The sequence below is a fragment of the Myotis davidii genome, unplaced genomic scaffold, assembly GCF_000327345.1.
Source record: "Myotis davidii unplaced genomic scaffold, ASM32734v1 scaffold1042, whole genome shotgun sequence".
NCBI lineage: Eukaryota > Metazoa > Chordata > Mammalia > Chiroptera > Vespertilionidae > Myotis > Myotis davidii.
Window position 1 is genome coordinate 144,750 of NW_006293398.1, and position 9,149 is coordinate 153,898.

Consider the following 9,149-nt stretch of genomic DNA (forward strand, 5'->3'; position numbering starts at 1 on the left):
AAAAACACAAGAAAAGAGGAACTGTCTTTGGTAGGGGGGGGCGGGGAGGACAGGAACTCTTAGGACAATGTGAGCTCCCCCCTCTCCCATCCTCTGACATTAGTGAGGAGACAGCCTGTCCCCCAGGGACTTCAGAAGAGGTTCCCCACTCTTTTATCTTTGTATTTGATAATTAGGTTTCATATAATTAACCATTGCATTGTTCTCAAATCTGGTTGTATTATCAGTTCCCTGTGGCTTGTAAACTCGAAATGTTACTCCCAATTTTAAAATTTGACTAAAGAGTTCTTCCACACCTGCTGCTTATGTTTGGATGCAATGTGAAGTGAGACCTTGAATTCACTTATCAGTTGCTAAAGAAACTTATACAACATTATGTATGAATATGTCTTTCTTTCCCCATTGATCTATTATGTATCCTTCATTACAAATACATCCTTAGAGAGCACTAGCTTATTTTCAGACCATCTATTCTTATATTTCCATGTAGTTTTTAAAAGATTTTTATTGAATTTTTGAGAGAGGGAGAGGGAGAGAAAGAGAGAAACATAGATCTCTGCTGCCTGCTACCTGGGCTGGAGTCTGAAACCCAGGCATGTGCCCTCATTGGAAATCAAACCAGCAACCTTTCAATGCAGGGCTCTTTCTATGTAATTGTGCATTGATACTCAAGGATATGATATTTGTGTGATCATAAGGTGTTTAAGATAACATAGATGTTCATCCACAAAATTCTAACTTAAAAAATCCTTCATGTTTAAATATTACTTTTCCTCATCTAAAAATATGTTCAAGTTAGGTTTTATTTGTGTGACTTTATACAGAATTAATCCTAAAATGATGGCTTTACAATATGTGTTATACGTAGAATTTTCCCAGGCAGAAGTGAAAAAATAACTCTTTGTGGAGATAATGACTTTAAGGAGAGAGAGAGAGAGAGAGAGAAGGTGTGTTCAGGAATAAGAGCGTTTGGCTGAAGTATGATGAACAGATACTGAAAGCACAAGAGAGAAAGCTGGAGAAGGCTTTGGTCACATGGTGGAGGCCCTTCAATGGTCAGCTGGGAACGTTGCACTAATGAGTTGGCAGTGAAGGAGGCACCAGCATTTCTCAGCAGCACCGTTGCCACTCAGGATGTCAGAAGTGGGTCTTTCTTTGAGACACATGGCAGCCTAAATGCTTAGAGTGAAGGGTCAGAAGCAGCAAAAACTTGCAAAGATATTTCAACAAAAATGTCCATTTGAATCTCTTTTTAAGAATATCTATTATACACTTAAATTGTATTTGTGAAACATACTTGTTTTTATTCAAGTCTTTTAGTTGCTCGCTGAACTTAGAAGCAATTTCTGTAGTGTTCTTCACGGCAGAAAAGAGTGAGTCTGAAAGAGAAATTAGGACCTAATGGTATTGCTCTACAGCTGAAGCAAATAAAACAAAAAAGTAAACTGTTTCCTTGGTATATTACAAAGTATTTACATTTTGTATATTATAAGATAAGCATGAGTGAAGTAAAAATACATTTATAGACATGAAGAAAATATTTGATCATATAGAACAGCAGTGAATAAAAATGTACCTCATTTCATAAACACTGTGATACAGTGGATAGCTGCTGAATTTGTTTATTGCCTACAAAAAAAAAGAATAAAATATATCTCTTGTAAGATAGCTTATAATAAAATACAGTGCCATATTTACTATTAATATTAGTGAGACTATTTTGGATAATAATGAATAAAGGAAAGTGTTTAAGTACCTCAATAAGTAACTTACTAAAGGGTTAATATAATATGAAAATCTGTCCCAGGTTTTTACTACAGTAAACCCTACATTTGGGGGACCACGATTTAATGGGCTTTGGCTGTAATAGACAAAAAGTTCCTGTCCTTATGTCATATGTGAAAATTCACATCCTGTCAACTTTAAAATGCTTTTAACCAAGATTTGCTTATAATTGAATTTACAGGTTATTTTTTGTTATTAATTCACTGTTACTTAGAACCAATTCTACAAAATAGGCCTTATGTTCAAAAAACAAGAACACTGTAGTAATCTTACCACATAAATGCATATTACATGTCTACAAACATAGTCTACATACTTGAATCCAAGTGGCACCACCCATAATCAAGGAATGATTAGCACGTGACCACACTGCATCCCATGTATTAATTGCTTCTGTTGTCACTGAACTGATTTCTACAGCAGTTTTAAAGTTGCTGGCTGATTTTCCACATACAGGGAGCCACCCCCCAGCTGTGAGCATTTGTTTACTCCTGGTGACTGGTGAACACACACATTTGAGAGCTATTCAGTATAAATTTAAAATTATGGTGTCTCTCTCACATCAATATTTTTCTGTCTCTGTCTCTCTTCCCCCATCTTTCCCCCTTCCACTCTCTAAGAAAAAAAAAAGAAGATACTAAAAATCTTCTTTTAAAAAATATCAGAGACAAAGGAACTGGGATCAAATGGCCCAAAATCTCAACAGCAATCCTGAAGACTGGAAAACAATGAAGCCATGAATTCAAATTTCTGAGGGTACAGCATCTTCAACCGAAAGTTGATGCCCAGCCAAACTATGGAAGAATTGTGTGTGGCATAGATAGCATTTTCAGACATGCATGGTCTTTAGCTTTCATACACCTTTTTCAGAAAGTTCCCGAAGGAACAATTAGAGCATATACAAGAAAGAGGAGGAAACAAAATCTGGAGAACAGAAGATGAAATAGAGGAGATAAATGAAGGTAGCCTCAGATTTCTCTGTGAATGGAAATTTCCAAACTTATCACAGCTCAAGGGAGAGAAAAACACGCAGTGGAGGCCAGGAGCCTGAGAGATCAACACAGAGGGGCGCCTGCTCCAAGCCTCCAAGGTGTGGCTGGGGACAGGCCCCCAGGAGACAAACACACACACACACACACACACACACACAGCGCCTGCTCTGAGCCTCCAATGCGGCTGGGCGCAGGCCCCCAGTGGACACACACACACACACACACACACGGCACCTGCTCTGATCCTCTGCTGCCAGACTGTGGCTTAGGCCCGGTCTCCATGGGGAGCAGGCCTAAGTTGTTAGTAGGACATCCACTGAGGGCTCCCAGACTGTGAGAAGGGGCAGACTGGGCTGAAGGACCAACCCCCGGCAGCAGAGGGGTGATGGGGGCGTCACTTTCCGCTGATGGCCAGGTCGCCTCGACCTCCACTGAGGGCTCCCGGACTGTGAGAGGGGCAGTCTGGGCTGAGGGAACCCCCACCACCCAGTGTACAAATTTCATGCACCAGGCCTCTAGTTATGGAATAATGATGAAGAAATTAAGAGAATGTTCTATTGCATAACACAAAGGTAACATACTCCTACATCTAGTTCCCAGGATTGCCTACCTTGTCCCAAGTCTAACACCCTCTCCATAAAGGTAATCATATCTTGGTGACTAATAAGCCCTGATTCTAATGATCATATCTTGATATTTATATAAATAAAATCATATGGTATATACCCTCTGTGTGTGATTCCTTTTGTTTAAAAGTATGCTGGTGAGATTGATATATTTCCCTCTGTATAACAATTGTTTTTATTGTTTTGTCTCAGAGTATTCCACTATATGAGTATACCACAATTTGCTCATGCTACTGTTGATGAACTTGCTCATTTCCAACTGGGTAAGCATGAAACGTGCTTCCATGAAGGCACTGCACATATCCACTTTGTGGTCATACACATGCATTGCTGTTGGGTGTGTAACATGGACTGAAATCATTGGGTCATAGTGTATTAACTTGTACTAACAAAGAGTTTGCCAGAGAGACTATGCCAGCTTATTTTAAGCAATAGATGAGAGCATTGTTTCCTCTATTCTGCTCCCACTGTACCTTACCTATTTTAATATCTGTGTCTTTTGTGTTTGACTGTGCATTTACCTGATGACAAATGCATTTGAACACGTTTCATAGGCTTACGAATCTATGGATACTTTTCTTTTAGTAAAATGCCTGTTCAAATTACCCCTTCAATATTTTTCTGTCTAGTTGACTTGTCCTCTTTTTATTGACTTTTGGAATTCTTTCTGTTCCTTCTATAGAGTCATTTGTTGGATACAGATATGTCAAATATCTTCTCCTATTATTGTCTTGCATTTCAATGGTGTCTCAATGCATACAAGCTACTAATTGAATACATTCCAGTTTATGTTTAGTGAATTATGTGCCCCAATTAGGAAAAACTTCACAGCTACATGGGAGTAAGCATACTGCACATTTATTTATTCATTTATTCGTTTTACATTTATTGTGATTTATTTTCTAAGTGTTGCATTGAATAGTGCGAAAAGGTAGTGACTAACACAAATACCGTCTTTACTCTTAGAATTTTCAGACTAGTAGCAATAAATAGCTACCAATTTAATGAAAGTTTGTTGACTATATGATAAGACTAGTAGCCCATTGCAATATTGCGCAGTAGGCTGCCCACTGCTTCCTCGGGAGCTGGCAGGAACTCCAGTGCACTGCCTGGAGCTGAGCTGCTTCCTCTGGAGGCAGGAGGGAGCCGCGCTGATTCCGTGGGAGGTGGGAGGGAGTCGCACCACTTCTGCTGGAGCATGGAGGGACTTGTGCAGATTCCGTGGGAGGCGGAAGGGACATGCGCTGCTTCTGCTGGAGGCAGGCCCGCCTTCTCCTCTCTGGGTCTGCGCTCAGATGTGGAGGCTGCAGGCTAGCCCCCTGTCCCTGTCAATGTCTATTCCGGCCGAGTCACCTCCAAGTCTTCGCGACACCACTGGAGCCGCCTCCAAGCCTTCAAGGGCCCTAGAACGGCACCACCTCCAAGCCTTAGTGATCAGGATCAAGGGCTGCAGGCACGGTGGCTCCTGGGTCCTGGGGGTGCTGCCATGCCTGCAGCCCGGATTTTAGATCCCAATCAGGATCATGGGCAGCAGGCAAGGTGGCTCCTGGGTCCTGGGGGTGCTGCCATGCCTGCCACCCGGCTTTCCCATCACAATCACTGGCTGGGGACAGGCAAAGGCGCCCCAGTACTCTGATTCAGGGCTAGGGAGCAGGGCAAAGGCCACCTGGCTCCTGCCTACCACCTGGGTTTCTGATCATCCTTCTTCCGTCCTTCCCCTTTCATCTCCCATAACTGCTCCTACATATGCAAATTAAAGGCAATCTTTCTTGGCAGTTAATTTGCATATCACCCTGATTAGCCAATGGGAAGCATAGTGAAGGTACAGTCAATTACCCTGTTTTTTTTTTTATTAGATGGGTCTTTTATACTCCCCTAAGGCCACACCCACTTGCCAAATTAAGTGGATTACATGAATAATAGGATTAAGCTTAGAATTTATAGAAAACAATCCTGGGGGCTAACAGCCTAAAAGAATGTAAATGTGTTTTGTGATGAGATTCATGAAACTTTCAAATATGGAATACAGTGTTATTAACTGTAGTCACCATCTTATAGATGCTGTAGAAAATCATTTTTAACAGACGTGCCATGTTATTTGTATTTTGTTGCCACCTATCACAAATTAGGAAATCAGTGATGCCCCAGCCATGTAAGCTGTTTCCCTAAATGATCAAATCTTTGAGAATTTAGCTCTTTTTTATGAAAGTAATCTAACCTTGCAAGAAACATGAAGAGTAAAAATCTAAATAAAACTCACCTTGTGCTCACTTCGGCAGCACATATACTAAATTGGAACTATACAGAGAAGATGAGCATGGCCCCTGCTCAAGGATGACATGCAAATTTGTGAAGCATTCCATGTTTTTAAATCAATCAATCAATCAATCAATCAATCTCAGCTTTTAAAAACTATTGAAAAACAAGTAATAAAAGCCATCAAAGCCCACATATCCTAGAAAGAGTTGAAGTAGCTGCCCTCTTATATATATTTTAAAAAGTTACATGTACATGTGTACATGAGGACATTTAATAAGTTAATTTGGGGAAATGCCTCAAACATTTCCCAAAAGTTGCAAGTCATTAACATAAGGTATAGAGAATAAAATGTCTCCTGTTCTCATTAGTTGATTAGACCATATCAACTATTATGTGAGCAGTGGATTACAGGGTGCTGTCCCTTACAGGGACTTGTCCAACCTTCTCTTGCAATATTAATTTCTGGATTGGTGATTGCATTACATAGCATTTTAAAAATCTAAAACCTGGGCCCTACAATCTTATTCCTTCTTCAAATAATACAGACAGTAAGCCATCCTAACGAAGTTTTTCTAGGTAGCAGAGAAACTACAACAACATGCAAAGATAAAAATGTAAAAAGTGAAAAGCTAATAGGCTCTTGAAAAAAACGGTATTATTTGTTAGGCTAAAAAAAAAATACTAAAATTTCAAATATCAGACACTTTGGAAATAAAAAACAGAAGGACCAAAAGCTATTTCCAAAAGAACACTAATGCTCTGTAATGTAATGCTTAGACTTTCCCTTAGATTTCAGTTCACTACAAAGGGACCTTCAGTTGACTTCCCATGGCAGGGTGGGGACAGAGTGGGGATGCTATGAGAACCCAGGGCAGAAGCAGCAACACAGCCATTTAAACTACAACAAGGATTTTAACATGACCAGTGCAAGGCTCCTTTCACAGTTTGGCACCTCCACATCCTGAGCAGAGCTGCCTGACTTTGCTATTAGCAACCACTGATGAATTCTAGTTGACATCAGTGTGATTAGAGGGAAGAGTTGGTGAGTGTTTCTAGCAGAAGGTGAACAAGTTCCCAAATGGCTTTCAGGACTCTTTGGGCATCTAGAGAGAGATGTGAACAGCCAGTTATGAAAAGCAGCCCCCATCAGGCTAATCTGGTCATCTGATGTTCAGCTAACAGGAGCCATGCTGACTAGAGGAGCCAGAACAGACCCAGCCCTAAGCCAGTTATCAACTTGGCGTTCTCATCATGCTGGTAGCAACTGCCTGAAGGCAGCAGCTTCAAGCTCTATCAGAACTGGGTTTCAGGTGAACATTTTTCAGGGAAATATGTTACCGCCTCTTCAGATGCTATATCTCTTCAGAGGAAACACTCTGTTTGGATCAAATAAAATACTCTACAGATTTGGACATCCACGCTATCTACTTGGATAGCCTCAGATCCCACAGGTTAAGGGCTCAGTCCTACAAGACTGCCCCCCCCCCGCCAGCACCAATCCCCACCTTCCCCCCACACACTTCAAACATCAGTTTGTAACCCAGGCTCTTCTTACCTGTGCTTCTTGATTTGAGGTTCCAATGGTCCCCTGGAACTCAGAATGCCAATTACTAGTCTGGGTTGTCACCTGCACTTCTGACCAACTGGTTATATCAGAGGTTCCCCCAAACTCCCTCCTTTGTTTTGATTAATTTGCTAGATGAGCTCACAGAACTCAGAGAAACATGTTACTGTACTTACTAGATCACTGCTTTATTGTAAAAGGCTAACTCAGGGACAGCCAGATGGAAGAGGTACACAGGGCAAGGTATGTGAGATGAGATTCAGAGCTTCCACACCCTCTTCCAGCATCACTCTCCCAACTGTTAGGAAGTTGCAGGAGGAAATCACGAGGCCAGAATGGTGAGGGATTATGAATTTACTGAATCATCCGCACACCAGGTGGCTGAGTCTGGATGGCTCCAGCACCCAATGACAGGAGGTGGCAGTTTTTAAAGGACTTTAGGTGGGCTTTTTCTGGGCAGAGAACTCTCTGTGCAGGTCCCGAGGGGAGGGATAAGGGAATGTGAGCTCAGCAAGTAAAGTATGGTCTCAGCCAAAGAGAATGTCCACAGTGAAATGGCCTGAAATGTCAGTTTCCCGGGGAGGGGAATGGATTCACTTATTTGACCAGACCTAAAAGGAAAAAGTAATGTGATCTATTGCTTACCAAAAGTAAAGTATGGTCTCAGCAAAAGGGAATGTCCATAGTGAAATGGCCTGAAAAGTCTGTTCCCGGGGATGGGTATGGATTCACTTATTTGACCAGACCTAAAAGGAAGAATGATGTGATCTAAGGCTTACCAAAACAAACTACACTAATCCTTAGTTTCCTCATATATGAAAGAGAAATAATGAAATTAACAATAAAAAAACCTCATATGTCTTGCATTAGCACATATTAGAGACTTTTAATTCTTTTGGGAAAGTCCTTATAATTACATGACACAATTCATCTAAAGCACATAGTGCATTGCCTTCCATATTGAATATACTTAGAATATTAATTAACTATAAAAGGCCATGCAGGAGCTATTTCAACACTGCCCAGGCCCCAGCTGGGGCCCAGTGCTAGCGCTCCTGACACCCATGGGGTTCCTGCTGGAGAGACAGCTGCCACGCCACACGAGGGCACTGAAAGAGTGGGGTGCCACCATTGCCAAGGACTGCCAGAGCCTGGTGACCTTGCTGTGAGCTTGGCTCATGGGGCAGCGCCGCCCCTGGCTGGAGACACAGAGACACAGGGCCGCTGAGATGGCCTTTGTCGGGACTTCAGAGCTCCAAGGCCTCCTCGGAGCAGACTGCTGGCTCACGCTTCTGTCTTGCCTTACACTAACACTCTTAGCCTATTTGGGTACAAAATTATTGTGAGTTACAAAAGTTTTACCCCATTTCTATCTGCCTACCTGTGACTAGTCAAGTGAATTTGAGACGTGAAAGAACAGAGTAAAGAACCTTCTGAGACCTTTTTTACTGGCATCCAGAAAAGAAGTCCTGTGGTGATACTGTGTTTTAGCTCCTGACAAATGCTCAAAGGTGTTTAGACAAAGGCACTTGAGTGGCTCTTCTCTGCCTGGGGGCAAATGGGAATTTAAAGGCTTACTGCTCCCATGAATAGTAAAAGAAACTGCATTTCTTAAATGGGAAAACGGTGCTATTTACTACATTTAGATTAATATGAGTATGAGACTGTCATCTATTCACAATTTCATGTGCTACTGCTGGCCAATTTTCCAGGCACTTGGTCAGGTGTGAAATGATATCAAAAGTGCTCTAATTACCAGTCTAACAAAGAACGTAAGTGCAGCACCTTTATAAGCCTTTTCTTAAGCCTTTTAAATTGAATTTTTGTGTTTCTAGAGTTAATATTAAGACGTTAGCCCTAGCTGGTTTGACTCAGTGGTTAGAGCATCAGCCTGTAGACTGCAGGGTCCTGGGTTCAATTCAA